General features: G+C 34.6%; 1 protein-coding gene and 1 non-coding gene across 2 annotated transcripts in view; both read left to right on the forward strand.

Moving 5' to 3' along the window:
- LOC105250006 overlaps nucleotides 1-20867 on the forward strand; it is a 119334-nt gene that overhangs the window by 73446 nt on the left and 25021 nt on the right. The window lies entirely within an intron of this gene.
- Trnav-gac lies at nucleotides 20025-20096 on the forward strand. The gene has a single exon. It is a non-coding gene; the product is annotated as a tRNA-Val (tRNA).

Below are 20867 nucleotides of genomic sequence, written 5' to 3' on the forward strand. Positions count from 1 at the left end.
CTCTCTGCGAGGGCTCCACTTCTGAAAGATATAACTTAGCCTAAACCTATTTTTGATTTACAATTGAGATTTAGTTGAAATCAAAAATAGGTTTGGATTAAGTTATATCTTCTGAAAGTGGAGCTCCCCTTAGGGGGAAGGGGGCGGAACCCACTCTATCCACGTATGTACTTTGCAAAACATAGTGAATGTGAAAATCATGAGTTATGAAGGACTATTCTAAAATTACACCATATTCTTCGTCGTTTTTTATGCCTATGTTTTTCACATTGTACCAGATGACATATGAAAAATATACGCTCACGATTTAATTGAGATCTGCGTTACACCGATCAATAAGAAAATCTATAAATCTATGTATTTATTTAGTCACGGTCGCGCGCGCAGCTTCGCGAGTTTGTCGGATAACCGCAATCGGGATCAAAGTTCAGACTGGCAATAGCAAAAAAAAAACACGTTCAATTATCAAAAGAAAATAAAATGAATTTATTAAGTTTTTGGGTGTGTGTGTGTGTGTGTGTGTGTGTGTGCGCGCGCGTGTGCGTGTGCGCGCGCGCGCGCGCGCGTGTGTGTAGAAACGCAGTTTAAATGTCCCCAATTACATGACATACAGGATGTATCAGAATTCGCGGCTGCGAAATGCACACCGTGATTTTTCATATCAAAACAAACGCACGGCATATGTAGCGTTTGAGCGTGTACGCTATTTTACTATTTCGCTAAAGATTATACAAATATTATACATATGACATCTAAATTCGCTATTTTCAATACAACGTATTAAGAAAAGATTTTTTAATTGATATCATCGAAAGAACAAGAAAATTTTATTCGCAGAATGAATATGTATATTCAAATGGAAAGTTTGCTTTTCGAACATATGCTTTAAAACATTTAATCAACCTGTCTCAGGACCAAAAATTATTTAGGACATTGGAATAATAATTTTAGATTAAAATTATTCGCATGTTATTTAATGTACTTATTTTATTTTCAATCGTTGCTTCAATGATATCAATTAAAAAACCTTTTTTCATTAAGTATATTGCATTGAAAATAGCGAATTTAAATATTATACATAATTCTTGTAAAACCTTTAGCAAAATAGTGAAATAACCCAGTAAGCAAAATGTTAGATTGGCGGCAGATTGGTAGCAATTCGATCAAAATCCCATAGAACCGTAGCCATCTGTGTCTGCATTAAGCTTTTGTTTTGGCGACAGAGTCTGTACAACATAACCTGTCAACAGACTGTCGGCAGAAACCGAGCAGGATCTGCGCATGCAATTTGATGTTAGATTGTCAGTAGAAACCGAGCATGTAACCTGATGGCAAATTGACAACAGAAACTGCACAAGATTTGCGCTTACTTTTATTAATGTTTTATAAATGCAATAAAATTGATTATTACAGGTGCTAAATAACAATATTATCGGCAAGTTAATTACAATTTTTTTCTAAAATGACATATATATCATATGTTATATCATAATATATGTTAATGTAATATATATTATTTCGTAGTTATATCTTATATAGCGAAGGACTAATTCAATTTAATTAAATTAATAATAAAGTAAATGATAAAAGTAAATGTAACTTGTAAAACTGGAGATGTAATTTATTTAGATTTAAATTCTTCCTTTATGTCTCAAACACAATTTTGTCAAAAAAGTTGTTTGTTTTGATACGAACTGTTGTGGGTCACGTTTTAGGTCAAGATTGACAGATCGAAGACCATTCGAGAGACATCAACAGATACATTGTCAGACTAAGATTGATAATCAATATTTGTACTGTTAATTAAATCAAAATAAACTAAATTGTGATTTAACAGGAATGTGTGTAGTCCCTATAACACATAACATATAACATAGTGGCAGCGATTTAAACCTAAGGAAAATAGTGAAAATAGTAGAGAAAGAGACCTAACCTAAAAATAAGTGCGATGGAAACAATTACAATGGGATCTCTGACACCACTGTGTATGGTTGGTGATATGGCAATTAACTGGAAAAAATTCAAGAGACAGTTCAACAGTTCAACATTTATTGATGTTTATCATCAGGCAGCGACGGAAGGTAGAAAAGTTGCCATATTATTACATTCGGCGGGAGATGAGGCAGTAGAGGTATTTGAGTCTTTTCAATTAAATGATGCATCATTTAATGATAATGCATTAAATGATGACAAAAAAAAAGTTGAATATAGTATTGAAAAATTTGGAGGAATATTACGTGCCGTCAACAAATGTGACATATCTACGGTATGTATTTTTCAATCGACGACAAGAAGACTAAAGCATATGAGCATTATATGGCTACTCTGAAAAATTTGAGCTTATCCTGCGAGTTAGAAGAGTTAAGAAATAGTCTGGTTAAAGATGTGTTCATCAGTGGGATACGAAACAAAAATATCCAAGAAAAATTGCTCAGTGGATTCTAGTTCAACAGGACGCCACAATGATTCAAGTGGGTCAGCCCATTGCATATGCCTCACGAGCATTGACAGAAGTTCAAACGAGATATTCGCAGATAGAAAGAGTTATTAGCAATATGTTTTGGAGTTGTGAGGTTCAGACAATATATCTGGGAAAGAAATTCAGTAGAAGTAGAAACAGATCATAAATCCTTAATTGGTATTTTCAGTAAGCCTTTACACAAAGTTCCAACGCGGCTACAAATAATGATGTTAAAACTTCAACCGTTTCGTCTGATCATTAAACATGTTCCAGGAAAATATATGTATATTGCAGATACTTTATCTAGAGATTTTTCTATAACTAATTGTGACAGTCAAATTGAATTGATGAGGACAAGCAAATAGCAATGCTCATTAAAAATTTACCAGTAACAATGGATAATTGGAAACTAATTTCAAAATAGACGAGAGAAGATTCTTTAGTAACGAAGCTAAAGCAACACATCTCGACAGGAGCTAACAAATGTTGAGGAGAAGATCAAACCGTTTTTCGAATTTAAAGATGAATTAGTAGTAATTAAAGAAATAGTTTTTAGAGGAGATAGAATTTTAATGCCAGCAGCGTTAAAGAATTATATGCTGAATAAGTGACATACGGGTCATCCTGGTATAAATAGAATCATCCTGGTATAAAAAGAGCAGAAATGACCATATATTGGAGGGGAATAAATCAGGACATTAAAAAATATGTTAAGTCGTGCAAAAGTTGTCAGAAATTTCAAAATAATCAAATTAAACAGATAATGAAGTACAAAAGGTTCCGGAGTTGTCATGGGCAAAAATAGGCTGTGATATATTTGAGTTAAATCAAAAATATTATATAGTGGTTAGGTTAGGTAGATTCAGTGTCAAATTTTACTGAGGTAGTATCGCTTAGCGATCTGAAAAGTTCAACAGTCATTGAGAAATTAAAGACAATTTTTGCTAGACATGGGATAGCCTTAATATTGTATACGGATGGAGCGTTATGCTTTAATTCAGAAATATTTAAGAAATTTACAAAAAGCTGGAGTTTTACCCATATTATGTCGAGTCCTCATTACCCAAAATTCAATGGGTTAGCAGAAAGCGCGGTTAAATCAATTAAAAAACTGTTTAAGAAAGCATTCGATGCTGGAGAAGATCCATATTTAGCTCTTTTTGATTTTAAGAAATACTCCTCGTAACAATGTCCACTCTCCTGCTTCTATTTTAATGGGTAGAAATTTAAGAACTAATATTCCGTGTTCATTCAAAGCATTAATTCCCAAAATAACATATAAGAAGGATAAAATAATATTAGAACAAAATAAAATTGTATCAAAACAATACTATGACAAAACAGCTAGAAAAGAAACAAAATTCAAAAAGTTGGAGAATCAGTGTTATTTCAAAAGATTCCAAAGGCAACATGGACTCCAGGAACAATTTAAGCAATTTAAACAATTGGATCCACTCCGAGATCGTTTGTGGTTCAAGGAGAAAAAGGTGGAGTCTATAGTAGTCATATAACTCTTAGAGAAAAAGTGTCTGATAAAGATAAAATGAATATGTCAATGCAAAGAACGGAAGATAATGATAATATAGTTAGTACCTCGGTAGCTAAACAAAAAAAATTATATCTAATGAAAACAGGCATTGGGGTTCACTATACGTAACAAAGGCGGGACGGACAGTTAACCATAAAACCAGACAAACTTAAAGATTATATAAAGTAGGGTAGTAATAATAATAATGTTAATAAATATTGATAAGTTTAGATAAAAGTATAAATAAATGTAATTTACGTTTTAAGTTAAGAACATGTACTATTTAGTTTAGTTTTATGGCAAGGTGCAATTAAGAGGGGAGATATTGTGGATCAGGCTTTAAGTCAAGATCGATAGATTGAGAATCAATCGAAAGACATCAACAGATACGTTGTCAGACTGAGATTGATAATCAATATTTGTACTGTTAACTAAATCAAAATAAACTAAGTTGTGATTTAACAGGAATGTGTGTAGTCTCTATAACATGAACACTCACGCTATGCATTCCATATCCGCAAATTCTGGGACATAGGAACACTCTATATAAATGTACAATGAAAGTTGTGTATGCGTGTGTATGTATGTTTACGCGTGAGCGCAGTGTATGTGCGAAAATCATTATGTGTATAACTATATTTGAAAGCACGTGTGAATGTAAACGCACCGGCAGGACTGGTGTTCCGGTATGCTTATGTTGACTCTCATTGACGTCACACTCACACAAGTGAAGCGCGCATGTACAGTAAGCGATTCTTTCCTAGATGGAGCAAGGGGAGCGTAGAACTGGCCAATCAGAGCCGGCAACGCGGCAGTTGCTGATTGGCCAATTCTAGTCCGCTTCCCTTGCTCCGCCTAGGAAATAATCGTCGCTTAGTGTACGTGAGCCGGGCAGCGAAGGAGAAAGTGGAGTTAAAGTGCGTTCCGATGCATCCTTCACGCACAGCACAAGATCGAGAGAGAAAGCATTACAAGACATGATACCGAGTTAGAGATGTTCTATAGCCGTTTCTCTCACTCGAACGAGAGAGTGCGAGACAGCTATATACCGTGCTAGGATATCGCGTTGTTTCTATATGTGTCTCGTGCACTCTAGTATCGATATGCATACTTTTCTTTTCTTTCTTTAAGAAATGTGGCTTAATCGCGTGTATTAAAGGTCGGAATTCATTCTATTAAATTAAATAATAATTAAACTATATAAAAAGATAAAATTTAATGAAATAATAAATTCTTGGCTATGTATGCGCTTCGCGCGTGTGTGTATGACTTCGGCCACATATACATACCCGGGACACTACTCTTGTTGGTGTACACAATATATAGGGTGTCAGGAAATTTTTCACAGTCCCGAAGTGTGAAGATGTATTGATTCAAATTAAGAAGGAAGCTCAACCAATGAGCGTAGCTAGAAGTATGCGGCGGCGAAGCCGGTCTCATTGTAACATAATGGGGACGCGCGGTGAAGCGGTGATTGAGGAGGAGAGGAGCGACGAATGTGTAGGAACAAAGGTTCCTCCCGTCCCCATCCCCCCACTGCTTTGCCGCGCGTTGCCATTATGTTACAGTCAGACCGCCTTCGCCGTTATGTGCTTCTAGCCATGCGCATTGGCCGATCTTCTTTAATTAATTTTTCTTTAATTATTGCAAATATCGCAAAATAGTATAAAACCTTCCTTCTTAATTTGAGCCAATCTATCTTCACACTTCGGAACTGCAAAATATTTTCTGACACCTTGTATAGTGTACGTGGTGACAGGTATACAACAAGCGCATATGACAGGACGCGGTGAAACCAATATTGCCAGATACTGGAGAAAGAAGTACTAACTTAGAGAAACAATAGTATATTATATCAGTTTGATAAGTAGTAGTACAAATAGTCGTATTATTAATTTTTTAAAAGAAGCATGCTTTTAAATTATTATATGACATATAATGAAACAAAACAAAACAAAACAATAATATTGTTGCGCCCCTGATGTCCGTGTTCGTCGGGACGGCGCCGATTGGCGGGGGCATCTGGTTGTCGAGAGGTTGTTGGCGGCGTCTGTCATTTGAATTTGATCCCAGCTGTCAAGTTGTGCGGACGCGTATTTGTATCGAGCCGATCCGTGTTATTATTATTGTGTGTTAACATTCTGTGGTTACGCTTCTGTGTTCTGTGTTGTGCATTAAAGTTCTTAGTTCTTTTTAGAAGTGTTTATTTATTTCGCGCGTCTCGCGAGCGGCTGATCTCTTTAGCGCGCCTTCGATATCTATCCTTGCCGCGGGCGTAACAATATATAACAATTTCTGAATTTTTGTAACATATATAACAAAAAATATAATAGAATTTAATAAAAAAATGTTTTATTATTTAAAAATTATTGTAGTTGAATTTTGATAATAAATTATTTTCATAGTATGTTTTTTAAAATTTTAATTCGATAATTATTCTATTAATAAAGGTATAATCATAAATAATAGAATAATATATGTAACATTTATTGAAATTAAATAAAAAACTCTAAAATTTATTTATATGTATTAGAAATTAAAAAGAAATGTCTTTTATACATGTATATACTAGTAAATATTTTAATTCAATATGTGAAAATTATTTGTTAATTTATAGATAAGTAAGTAATTTTTAAGATAATATATGTTGTTATAATGAAATTTAGGTAAAAATACAACTAAATTGTGGGGATGAGATTTGGAGGTCGTGGCGTGTGGACGTGTGTCGAGGAGCTCCGCTTTTGAGTGCATATTGTGAAGTATAAAGTGAATTCTTTTTGTCTAAAACTGGACACTGACTGTGAATAGTTATTGCGAATTCTGTGGTATATAAATTGGATATGTTAAACTCCGTTGAAATAAGAATTATTTAAAATACATCATACGCGCCCAACGACGTTGAAGCATGACGTGGCCTTTTGCAAGCCTCATATGCGAATATTCTTAGCCCAGAGGCTACAATCCTAGTCGGAATTTTTTAGTGATTTTGTTCTGATTTTGGAGCTGATCAAGTGAAAAGGCGATGAAAGGATGAAGGAAGTGGCGGAGTAAAGGATTAATAATAAGGTGTAAAAGGAGCAAGGAAGAAAATGAGAGGAAGAAAGAGAGGAAGATAAGACAGAAGAAGATAGACAGTAACAACGAGGTAGGAGAAAAGGCGGGATTGGGACCTGACTCACAAGGGAAGGCCCGAATCCGGCCATAGAGCAGGAAGGATATAGAGAGGAAAGTGAGGCGAGGTGAAGAACCTCAACCTCAAGCCTAACACACAAGGAAAAGGCCTCGATGGTCATAGAGTATGCAGAGTGAAGACGGGGAAGAGACACCGAGGAAGAACGAAACAAGGAACGAGGAACAGGAGGAAGTAACCAGAGGAGAAGAAGATGAAGAGGAAGAGACGTTCGGAACACCGTTAGTGGAAAGAGGGAAAAGAGCGAACTCATTCACTGCGGGGGAGGGAAGTGCAAGAAGGAGGGGAAGACCGAGAAAGGGGGCAGAATACACACGAGATATTAGTGAGTTTTTGAATAGGAATTCAAGCAAAAGGAAAATACTGGAAAGCCCGGAAGGGAATAAGGACCTGCGGAAAAAAAAGTGCGAAGAAGAAGAGAAGCAAGAAGAAGGGAAGAACAAAAAAAAAGAAGAAGAGGAGACAGTAGAAGATTTGCTGAGGGAGTCTGAAAATAGGAAAAAATTAAACAGATCACCAAGAAAAGACAGAATAGTTCAAGCAGAAAGAGAAAATCCTGTGACAGCACAGGAAATCGATGCACCAAACGAAGAGTGGGGAGAGAAAACAGAGTTGAATTCAGAGAAGGAGCGGTCTGAGGGAGAGAGAGAGATGGAGGAGAACTTGATGGAAAAGATAATGGTCAAACTGAGGGAAAGTAGAAGGGAGAGAGAGGAGATAAGGAAAGAAAGACAAGAGGCTCAGGCATTAATAAGAAAAGTGGACAAAAGAGGAAATGGAGAAGAGGATGCAGGACACGGAGGAAAAGATCAAAGAATTAATAGAGAGGATAGAAGAAAAAGATAAAAAAGAAGAGGAGGAGAAGGCAAGGGAAAAAAAAGAAGAGAAAAAGAAGATGGAAAATATAGAAAAAGCGATGCAAAAGGTTGAAGAGGAAATAAAGAAGATGGAAGAGGTGGAGAGAAAGGATGAGGAACAAGAGAGGAAACAAGAGGAGAAGAAAGAAAAGAAGAGTCAGGATAAGGACATGGAGGAAAAAAGGTGGAAGAATGGAACAGGGAAATAAGGAAGAAAAACATCATTATAACAGGAATAAATATAAAAGAGGAGATAAGAAAAGAAATGGTGGAAGAATGGCTTAAGAAGGAGTTAGGGATAGAAACCAGGCTGATAAAGATTTGGATAATAAAAGGAAGAAGAGGATTAGTAGGGGCGCAGTGCAGCAGCAGAGAAGAAAAGGAAAAGATTATGGAGAATAAAAACAGACTAAAAGGAACCAAAATATACATAGATCACGATCTCACATTCAAAGAAAGGAGGAACATAGAAATAGTATGGAAAAAGGCACGAGAATATAAAGATGAAGGTAAGAACGTAAGAGTAGGATATAATAAAATTATAGTAGAAAATGAAGAACACAGGTTCGATGAATGGAGAGGAAAATTTTTTCGAAAAAGGGAGGAAGATACAAAAAGAGGGAAGAAAGAAATACAGCAAGAAAAACAAGAAAGAAATTAAAATGGTAATTTGGAATATAGCAGGAATGACAGAGAATAAGGAGGATAAATTAGAGTATATAAAGAGATTTGATATAATAGGATTAGTAGAAACTTGGATAAAAGAAAAAGAAGAGTGGATTAAAGAAAAGCTTAAAGATTTTGATATAGAATGCGTAGAAGCAAGAAAAGATAATAAGAAAGGAAGAGCGAAGGGAGGAATAATCTTAGGCATAAGGAGAGGATTAATGGACGCACAAAGGAGATTAAGAGCGACAGAAGAAGTAATAGCAGTAGAAGTGAAAAAGAAGGAAAAAACCTACAGGATAATTGTCACATACATGAATGAGAAGAAAAAGGAAAACTGGAAAGAAATCAAGAAAGTTTTGGAAGACAATGAGAGGACGATAACTATAATTGGAGGAAATTTCAATGCGAGGATAGGAGAAGAAGAAGGATGGCTAGAGGAAGAAGAAACTTTCAACCTAAGAAGCGAAATTGAAAAGGAAAGAAATAGAAAATCAAGGGATAAAACAGCTAACAAAGAAGGAGAAAAAATGTTGGAGGAAGTAAGAAATAATGGATTATATATAGCAAACGGTAACATGAATGGAGACGAAGAAGGAGAATTTACATATATAGGCCCAAGAGGTATGACAACGATTGACTACCTGTTAACGAATATAAGCGGGAAAGAAATTATACAGCACATGAAAATTGGAGAAAAAATAGAGTCAGATCATATGCCAATAGAAGTAACATGGAAGGAAAAAACAGAAGAGAGGAGAAAGGAGATAAGGAAAGAAATAACGAATTGGACACAGGAAGGAATCAGAAAATATCAAGAAAACCTAAAGGAAGAAGAAATAGTTAGGGCAAAAAACTGGAAAGAACTAAAAGAAATAATAAGGAAAGCTATACCAAAAAAGACAATCGAAGAAAAAGTTAGGAAAGAAAGATGGTACGATAAGAAATGCAGACAGAAAAAGAGAGAACTGAAGAATTTACTAAAGCTCTGTAAGAAGGAAGGAAAAGGGCAGAAGAGATTTTATGAAGCAAGAAAAGAATACAAGAAACTACTGAAGGAGAAGCTAGAGAAGGAAGGAGAAAAAATTATAGAAGAAATGAGAAGGGATAAAACGGAGAAGAAGTTGGGAAATCGTAAATCAAAATAGGAAAAGAAGAGAAGGAATAGACGAAAACATAAGAAGAGAAGATTGGATAAAACATTTTACAAAACAGTTAGGAGGAACAGAAATAGATATAGGTGAGGAGGGAGAGAGAACTGAGGAGGTGACCAATGAGAAACTGGAAAAAGGCGGAAGCAGAGGAGCGGATTGCAGGATAACAGAAGAGATTACAGAAGAGGAAATTGAAGTGACAATAAGGAAGCTAAACAAGAAGAAGGCAGTAGGGCCAGACGGAATAGGTAACGAGGCATGGATCTACGGAATTGGAAAGCTAAGAGGAAAAATGAAGGAAATTTTAAATAAAATGTGGAATGGAGGAAAGTTAACAAAAGAATGGAAGGAAGGTATAATAACACCGATATATAAAAAAGGAGACAAGAAAAAAGCGGAAAATTATAGAGGAATAACGTTGATGGACACGGGTTATAAAATTTATACAGAAATAATAAGAAGAAAGTTAAGTAAAAATTTAGAAGAGAAAAAAGGTCTTAGTGAGACTCAATTAGGATTTAGGAAGGAAAGAGGCACAATTGATGCGGTATATATCCTAAAGAATGCGATAAATGAATCAATAAAAAGAGAAAAAGGAAAGTTATACGTGCTATTCGCAGACATGAAAGGAGCATTTGACAGACTAAAAAGGGAAGAAATTTGGAACATGCTGGAGAAAATAGGTATAGAAGAAAATATAACGGAAAGAATAAGGGACATATATACAGGAACAAAGAGCACAATAAAGATAAAGGAGAAAAGAGTAGGATCAATGGAACTGAAGAAAGGAATCAGACAAGGATGTCCCCTCAGCCCGACCTTGTTCAATGTGAGCCTTGCGGATTTGAAAGAGGAGATGAAAAAAGTACAAGAAGGAGGCGTAGTATTAGGGAGAAAGAAAATTTACTCACTGTCATATGCAGATGATGTTGCACTAATGTCCACTACGCCAGAAGGGCTAAAAGAGATGATAGAGAGATTGGGAAAGTATTTGGAAAAAAAAGGCTTGGAATTGAATACGGAAAAGTCAAAGATAATGGTGTTCAGAAAAGGACAAGGAAGGAGAACCAGATTAGAATTCAAATGGAAAGAGGAAGTAATAGAAGAAGTGAAAGACTTTACATATCTGGGATACATAATGAAGGGCAACAACAGTGATGAAGGACAAATTAAGAAGCTAGAAGGTAAAACTAAAAGCGTAGTAGGAAGAATTTGGAGCATAGGAGAGAGGAAATTTAAAGAAGATTGGGATAAAAGGATGAGATTATTCGATGCACTAATAGAATCAGTAATGATGTATGGAGCCGAAATTTGGGGGTGGAAAGAAAGGAAAGAATACAAAGGAAATATATTAAATAGGTGCTAAAGCTTGACAAGAATACACCGGATTACATAGTGATGAAAGAAACAAACAGGGATGATTTAATAATTAAGACAGGAAAAAGAGCATTAAAATATGAAGAAAAGTTGGAAAAACAAGAAAGAAACACGATCCTGGGAGAATGCTGGGAAAATACAAGAGAGAAGAAGAGAAGAAAAAAGCCAAGAAGACAAGAGAGAATTCTTGAAGAAAAGAGGATGGTCAATAGAAAAGTATTGGGAAAATAAAGGTAGGAAAGAGTCAGTGTGGCAAAGATTGGAGGAGAAAGGCAGGGAAATACAGACAAATTATAGAGAAGAAAGGATAAAGGATTCAAGATACGCAGAAGAGATCAGGGAGGTACTCTTGGAAGAACACGGAAGGAGATATATGGAGAGAGGCCAAAGACTAAGAAAAGATGAATTAAGTACGGTGGCTAGGTTTAGAACAGGAAATGAAAGCAGAAAGTGCATGTTCTGGCTAAAAGAAGAGGAAAGATTGTGCAAATTATGCGGCAAAGAAGAGGAAAGCTACGAGCATGTATTTGAAAACTGTGGAAAGGTTAAAAATAAAAATGGGAAGTGGAGAGAGATACTAGAAGGAGAAAAAAGAAGTCTAGGAAGGATGAAGGAAGTACTGTGGAAACGGAAGGAAGAGGAGAAAAGAAAGGAAATAATAGGTGGAAAATAAAAAAAAGAGAAAAAGAAATTCAGAAAAGTCAATAAGTACGTGGAGAGGAAGGAGTGCAGAGAGGAGAGAGAGCGAGAGGATACCTGGAAGGGAGAAGATAGGTTTTAGATAGGTATACAAAGATTGATTAAATGTATTAGAATAGATAGGAGAATGAAATATTTAGAAATGAAAGAAGAAGGAAGAAAGAGATGAAATAAATTATAAAAAAAAAAAAAAAAAAACTAATACACACGCAAATAAAATGAATAAATGTATCTTGACAAGTTGACATAAATTGTATAAAATTAGTCAATAAATATACTACTACTACTACTACTACTACAACTAAATTGTAAAAATTTATTACATTATTTTATTACATTATAATAATTATTTGCATATATATTTAAAAAATAAACAAAACAAATTATTAATTAAATATTATAATCATAAATTATCAAATATTATAAACATTTTCTTTTTTTTGGGAATTCCTATTTAATATACTACATATATCGCATAATGGAATTATTTGTAATTGTATATATTGCGAACTTGGTGAACTTGGATTACTTTATTGCGTTCTAAAATTCATTACTATTCGCATAAAAAAGATGCGGAAACGCATGCACACAAGAGAGTCAATTAACTTATCACTTTCCATAAAAACAAATAGTTGATTGGACATCGCATGATCTCCTGTCGCATGTCACATCTCGCACATGAGTAATAAGGATTCTATCGAAAATTGCTATTAAGCGCTAATAGTAGTATAAATAGTCGTACATAGTTGAATAGTAGTATAAAATAGCGTACGACATCCTTTCAGGTCGTATCTAAGAAAAAATATGAAAGTCGTATAAATATAACTATAGTCGTTTGGCAACACTGCGTGAAACAATATAAACGCTCGTAAGAAATCAAGTATCGATAATACAATTAGGCATGCGGGGCGTCAGCTCGAGGGTACATGAGTGGTTGCGCGCGGTGTTAATAATTATACAGGTCTGCGAAGGTTAGTTACAAAAAGCAGAGTAGGTGAATTTGATAGATTTTTTGATGCTGCAAACAATTTGGTCGTAGATTTCTCCAGCACAGGTCAGGTTTTTGAGCAATTTATAATTAAATAGTCCAAAAATGGCTATTTCGTGAATGGAAATTTCATGAATTTATTATGAAAGACTCTAATTTTTTGAAATATTTCTGACAGTGTTCGAAAATCATTTTATAATCCGAGAATTCGAAATTAACGGGCGTCAAGAAACTTCTCGAATTCTCTATTTATCAGAAAAACTCGATCGTTCGAGTTAAATTTATTTTTTTGATCACTCAAGCACTCAAACACTTGTCATCAAAACTGACAATAACATTGTCAACTGTCGACGAAATCTAAGCAGCGCATGGGCATGCGCGCCCATACGTCACGATCAGCTGATTGCAAAAAAGATCGCACGCATGGCAACCACAAAAATATCGACGTCAGACCTCATCGGCGGCCAATTGTACGCGGCGCTCTGAGGTCACCGCTAAAATATGAAATTTATTGGTCCACGTCGCAACGGGGTCAAAATTCTGTTCGCTATATAACGGGCACCGCACGCGAGCACTCCGAAGTCTCGCACTTTTCGCAGTTTGCTATTTTCCGATCGTAGTACCGCTTTGTTAAACCGTTTTAAAAAACCGCTATTTTGTTATACAACTGCTTACTCACTCGGACTTTCACTATCTTTTTTGTCAATCCGCTGATCAATCGCTTATAACGACCGCAATTTCGCCTTGACTACGATTATCGATTACGAATTCAGAAAATGCTTAGTTCGCTACACCGCTCGCGATATCGCGTACAAAAACCGCTTTCACTGTGTTGCACCGCTCCACAGTGGACTAGGAGATCCAAATTCTTGGCCAAAAACCAAGTATGGAATTTAAGTAACAGAAACTATTCACGTTTTTGTAGGTATATAGAGTACTATAGAGTACTTGAAAATCAACTCTAACGTACATATATTTATCGATTAATATCATTTGGCGGCACTTTGAACTTAGAAAACCACATAAAATCAGTAATAGGAAGCATAGTGCATTGACTAAAATATATTTTCGAAAAATTTTGTCATATACAATTTTTTTTGTATTTTTGCATTTATAAATGTTCAAAAAGAATAAAATAAGTAAAATAGCTATAAAGAAATATGTGACTTTAATGTGTCTGGTAAAATTTCTTCACCCGTAAATTGATATTTTCCATGTATGCGTATTGTCGATTATCACTACACTTGAACTTCACACTCAAATGAGAAAAATGAAGTATCATTTTATTCGATAAAATGTGTGTATTGTCATTGCCTGCTCAATTTTGCTCGTTTTCATTTTTTAATTTTTTTTTAAAGAAATCTCACGCGTGAGTGAGATTTACAGGTTTGACAATTACAGGTGAAGAAATTTTACTAGACACATTAAAGTCGCATATTTCTTTATAGCTATTTTACTTGTTTTATTCTTTTTCAACATTTATAAACAACATTTATATACAAAAATACAAAAAAAAACTGTATATGACAAAATTTTTTGAAAATATATTTTAGTCAATGCTTTCTATTACTGATTTTATGTAGTTTTCTAACTTCAAAGTATCGCCCAATGATATTAATTGATGAATATGTACGTTAGAGTCGATTTTCAAGTACTCTATAGTATCTACAAAAACGTGAATAGTTTCTGTTACTTAAATTTCATACTTGGTTTTTGGCCAAGAATTTGGATTTGCTGGCCTACTGTGCGTTCGTTGTTGCGAATTGCAATCACTGCACTGAACACTTGTTATTTTAATTTTGACTATAATAAAGTTCTGTCCTTCTCGTGTAAACGAGGCGCACTTTTGTCACTGAAAGACCTTCTATTTCCACTCACCGTCGGATTCGCTCGCGAACAGACAGTAGCACTGTATAATACTAGTCGTCATCTCTTAAATCCATTTTCAATTGCCGCTGTACGATTTTTTTCGTTGAGATATAAAAGTATGAAATTATAAGAAAATTTACATTAAGGGGGTATTCTCTTTAGGGAGGCGAAAAATCGATTTTTTTTCTTTGCATAGTTTGTAAATATGGAAAATATGTGTGCAAGAAGATTTAGGCCGATTCACAAAATTGACAAAGTTATAGCACCTCATAGGGAGCGGTCTCCGGCGCGCGCTCAGCGCTCGAGTCACGCAGCACACAATATAGCATTGTGTCGGCATTTCGGTTAGGTTCAGTTAGCGAATTGCTGGAACGTTATTTAGGAATAAAAACAAAATAACAATGAAAATTCTTTGAATTCATTGATTTGGACTTTTGCTCCAAAATACTTTCATTATGGAGCAAAAATTGTTGAAATAGCAACTTTTCTGGCAATTATTATCTTCAATGAAGGATTTATGGCAATTTTGAATGTTATAAACATAATGAGAGTGACTATTGGCCAGCAAGCGGAAATGTACGCAAATTCTCGAAACAAAACTCATATCACCCGCTCGGAACGGCGTTCAATTGACTTCGCTAGAGACCAGAGAATAAATCGCAGGGAAGAGAGAGCAGCTCAGCAAGATTTCTATAAGCAGGAGGAAAATTCCCTGTATGGTCTTGGGCTAGCTGATGGATTTTAAGTAAAATTATTTCTATATAATCAGTACGGAAAGCTTTACACATTTTTATCGAAATCATGTTTTTCAAATTGGTTCGCGTAATATCTCAAGAATCAGATGATCAATTGAATCGGGCACATCTTCAGGATGTATGCCTATAGTTCTTATCAAAATCAAGTTGAAATATTTTTTTTATTTTTTACAATGCTTTAATGCTGAATAAAAATAGTAAAAATCGAAATTTAATTTTCTAAGTGACATCATTTTAAAAATTTTTAATATTTTTTTTTATTTTGGTATCTGATATAGCCAAACTCATACTAATTGAAAATGTCTTTGGTTTTTTGTTTCAAATAAGCACAACAGCCGGCATCATAAGAGCTATGGACCAACTTTTTTTCATGTCCTTATTTAATTTTGTATACCGCATTGCTTATTTATAATTATTTTTTAATAAAAAAATTTTGAAATATATATACTTCAAGTATGGATAAATATGTGGGAAAAATTTATTTCCAAAATACTTATACTTTTTTTTTAAATTCATAAAAATAGCATAAAAATTCGGCTTCTAGAATACTCTTTTAAAGAAAATTCACATAGACATCAATATGGCAAATCTGCCATCTTGAAATTTGAAAAAAACTGTATATCTGTAAGGTTTGGGTGTCAGAAAAAGTTAGAAGCCATATTTAAGAAAGTGTACAAACCGTATTTAATACAATTGTTACACGTTTTGATAAATTCTCTTAAATTTTATTATGACTCGGTTCGCCATATTGAATCCGCTATTTTTAATTTCAAAAAATGTCAGGCGACGTTTACAAATTTATGTTTTTATTCAAATTTTGATTTGTGGTAACACGGTTGACTTGAAATGGCTTATTGGACAATCATGCATGATTAGTTTTATAACGTCAAAAATCTATCAGTTCACTACTCTGTTTTTTGTAACCAAATTTAAAAATTTTGCAGGCCTTTGTTATCGCTTGCAATAATCCTGTTGCGATAACATTTCTCATTAGATTTTGACAGTTGCTTCGATATTAAGAAAGCATCAATATAAGCAGACTGTTTACGGCCTGGAGCGTGCGACCATTTGATGTTTGCTGTATTGACTTAAAAAACGGCGCGATCATGTTTTTGAACGGCTGAGCGATGTATTCGGTCCTTTAAACGGGAATTTCGTAGTCAGCAGAAATATCTTTTAATTATTCCCCATAATGCACGATGCAAATCGCGGTGGATGAAATCGCAGGGATGCACCGTGCCGAGAGTAGCTCGTCAGAGATAGCTCTCCTCTTTACCTTGTGTAATTTGCAAGGTGTTAGGATTTTCTAGCCACAATCGAGATTTTTCGATTAAATCAAAGTGTGCTCTAATTCTTAGTGCGGTGTTCGGAGATGAGAGGTAACGGAATGCAACCGTTTATATCAGATGTCTCGACTGAAGCGGAATTCTCTCCAGCTTATGTTTGATTTCTAGGCTGTTTTATCAAGAGCAGTCTAAGATCGAAATTTCTCAGCACTGTACCAGTGTGAGCGGATCGCCGAAGAATGGTGATGATTAATCCGCCAAAGGTCTTTTTATACGCGAGTAATTAGCCAGCGCCGACGTACAAACAGAATTGCCCCCACCGAGCGGCGGTAAACGATACGGAAGCGGAATGGTTTTTGCTCGGGAGAGTGCGGCGGTGCCAGGCACGGAGACTTATTTGTCGTACTTCGGCGATCTTCGGCTGTTATTGGCGCGGTTCGCCGACCTCGGCAATTTTGAAAAATTAAAAATGTGGCGCAATGTACCCCTGCCGTTGTTGTCGGGCAGTAAGCTTTTGGTGGATGATCGGGAACGGAATGTACTAAGAGAATGCAACGGGGATGCATCATAATTTTTATCGTCAACAATGGTTAGGAATTCGTGTAGTCGCAGCTGTTAGCGAACTGTGAAAAATAAGTGAAATCGATTATTGACAATTTTTATGACTATGGAAAATGTCAAATAGATCATTACAATGTAAACAAACCTCATATACATAATATACAACGTTCTTAATAATAATCTATAATGGTTAAGAGAAGCGTTAATGTAGAAGCGTCATTATAAAACTTTAATTTGTTATATCTTCTAAATTAATACCGTCCCCACTTATTTTTTGCGGAAAATTACTCAGGACAACCTTCTCTATAACATATCCAAGCGAGAAAATCGGTGCTGTGTAACTTTTTTATGAACCAAAGAGACACCTTATACAGTCAAAAATTTCAAATTAAATTCTACGTTTTTCCGAATTATGGAGGGTTTTATTTTGAAATAAAAGGGATCAAATCTTTATGGAGTTTCCGAATTATAAAAATTCGTTTACAAGGTTCTATTGTAATATAAAAAAAATCAAAAACATAATAATTAGGTGCTAATTAGAAAATCGAAGAAATTATTAAAATATATTTAAAATAAATTAAATTTTTCTAAAAATATTGTCATAAACTCAATTATTTAAACAACATAATTTAGTATCGAGCACTAAGAGCCCATAAACGCGGATGGCAATGCGTAAATTTTTACGAACATTAATTGTTCGCGAAAAAATTTTTAAGACATATGCACATATACCAGGTTATAGATTCTCTTGGTTTGAGACTTCTATAACAACCCCTTTTACCCCCCTGGAGAGATGTAGACAGGAAAAATATCGGGGCGAAGTCGCTGAATCGGGAATCGAACCCGAGTCTTTCGCTTGCCGATTACTCGGGTTCGATTCCCGATTCAGCGACTTCGCCCCGATATTTTTCCTGTCTACATCTCTCCAGGGGGGTAAAAGGGGTTGTTATAGAAGTCTCAAACCAAGAGAATCTATAACCTGGCATATGTGCATATGTCTTAAAAATTTTTTCGCGAACAATTAATGTTCGTAAAAATTTACGCATTGCCATCCGCGTTTATGGGCTCCTAGTGCTCGATACTAAATTATTATGTTGTTTAAAATACATAGAGCCGAATTATATACTCAATTATTTAGTTTACGTATGCAATATTTTTCAAAATTTATTTTAAATGCTTTAACAATGTTTTCCTTAGAGCGGTAAATTAATACTTAATTATTATACGTCTCTGCGGTAAAGGTTGATATTAGGGGACTTACCTTCGATGAACTTCAACTTGACATATGTTATCAAGGTCACTGTCCTGAGTAACATGCAAAAGATTTTAGCCGTCGCTCGTTGTTAATTAAAGAGTCATAAACAAAACAAATTTTATGAATTTCACATCATTTTCGGACACCGTGTACAATAACAGACCTCTATATATTATCAAGATCACTATTTTAAGTAACATAAAAGATCACCATTTTAAGTAACATAAAAGATTTGTATCCCATTAACAATAATAATGCTGAATAAATACATAATTGTCAATAATATATCTTTATTAGCAAGTACATTGATTATAATAGAAATGCACAATAACTTAGTTGTTATATAAAAAATAATTATTTTAAATACATTTAATACAATTAAAAAATATCACAAATGTATGTGTACACACACACGCGCGCGCGCGGAAGACGATTACGAAGAGTTCAATCACAATCGATATATGCTGTAAGTTATAAAGCGAGGTTCACCTTGCCTATCGGCGAGATGATTGCGGGAAGGGGCCCCTCTCGCACCCCCCGCGCGCGCGCGCGCGTATGTGTTTGTGTACACATACATTTGATATTTTTTAATTGTATTAAATTGTATTAAATTCTATATAAATTTAAATTATTTACCTTTTTTTATTTTCCTTTGATTTACCTTTTTTTTTGCATTTTTCTTTACATTTATTCACATTTATAACTTTCAACGCAACAAGAGGTCTGTTACTTGTACACGCACCGGCAGGAATGGTGTCCCACTATGCTGACGCTCACTGACGTTACACTCACACAAGCGAAGTGCGCATGTACGCGAGCCAGGCAGCGGGAGAGAAAGTGGGGGGTAGAGTAGTGGGGGGCATTCCGATGTTCCGTCCTTTGCGCACGGCACAAGAGCGAGAGAGAAAGCATTATAAGACATGCCCAGTAAGCAAGAAACATTTGATCAACATTCTAAAATGTTGATTTTATATAAATTTTCTAAACATTATGATATAATGTTTTATAAATATTTTAAAAATATTTTAATAAATGTATTAATAACATTTAAAAAAATATTTTAATTTATGTTTTATAAATATTTTAAAAATATTATTTAATAACATCCTTCTCAAAATATTAATAAAATACGAGTATTTTAGAAACATTAGTCAAAATGTTTCTTAAATGTTATTAATACGTTTATTAGAATATTTTAAAAATATTTTTAAAATATTCTAATAAACATATTAATAACATTTAAAAAATATTTTAATTTATAACACATACATAACGGGCCTAATTCCTTTTGACTTTAGTTTAATTCACGCGTGGCTGAAAAGATCGCTTTTCATTTTCCATAGTTATAAACAAATAGGCGAGAGTGATATCGGTGTGGGGTTGAATAGCTCAGTGGTAAGAGCAGTCGCCCGACAAGCGAAAGACTCGGGTTCGATTCCCGATTCAGCGACTTCGCCCCGATATTTTTCTCGTCTACGTCTCTTCAGGGGGGTAAAGAGGGTTTTATAGAATTTCTCAAAAATGAGAATCTATATATCTTGGTAAATGCACCAAGTAAAATATATGCATATGCCTTGTTCTCGTTTACATTTTCGCGTACAATTAAAGTATTTTTAGACATTACCATCCGCTATGGCTCGGATACGCCAGTTTTCTTATCTTGTTGTTTGATACATAACGGGCTTTCCTTTCGACTTTATTTTAATTTATGTTTTATAAATATTTTAAAAATGTTATTTAATAACATCCCTCTTAAAATATTAATAAAATATTTTAGAAACATTAGTCAAAATGTTTTTATGTTATTAATATGTTTATTATAAATAAAAATATAACATCCAGTTACAAGTTCGTTCGCGTTGTTATTAAACGTCGTATTATTTATTTCGTACATATCTTTAAACTATTTTTTTTTCATAATATATCTTAATTTCTTTCTCGTGACGGGCATGACGACACCTAATACGTTACTGAGAAGCAACATTCGGTGAGATATGCGTATACACTCTATTGCGTATGCGTGATTTATTTTTTTGTTCTTTGACTTCGGAATACTCGTGCCGGCTACCAGCGTGCCACATGCTCTTACACGATCTCACATATTAAGTAAGTTACAGTGTTTTTGCGAGTTATAGTGCTGCACGAAAGAAGAGAAAAATGTTTCTTCCAGTGTGTTATAATATCTTGTAAGTTATTTTTAGAGATATGTCTAAATATTCGT

This window comes from Camponotus floridanus, unplaced genomic scaffold (assembly GCF_003227725.1).
Source record: "Camponotus floridanus strain SB8 unplaced genomic scaffold, Cflo_v7.5 scaffold110, whole genome shotgun sequence".
Lineage (NCBI taxonomy): Eukaryota > Metazoa > Arthropoda > Insecta > Hymenoptera > Formicidae > Camponotus > Camponotus floridanus.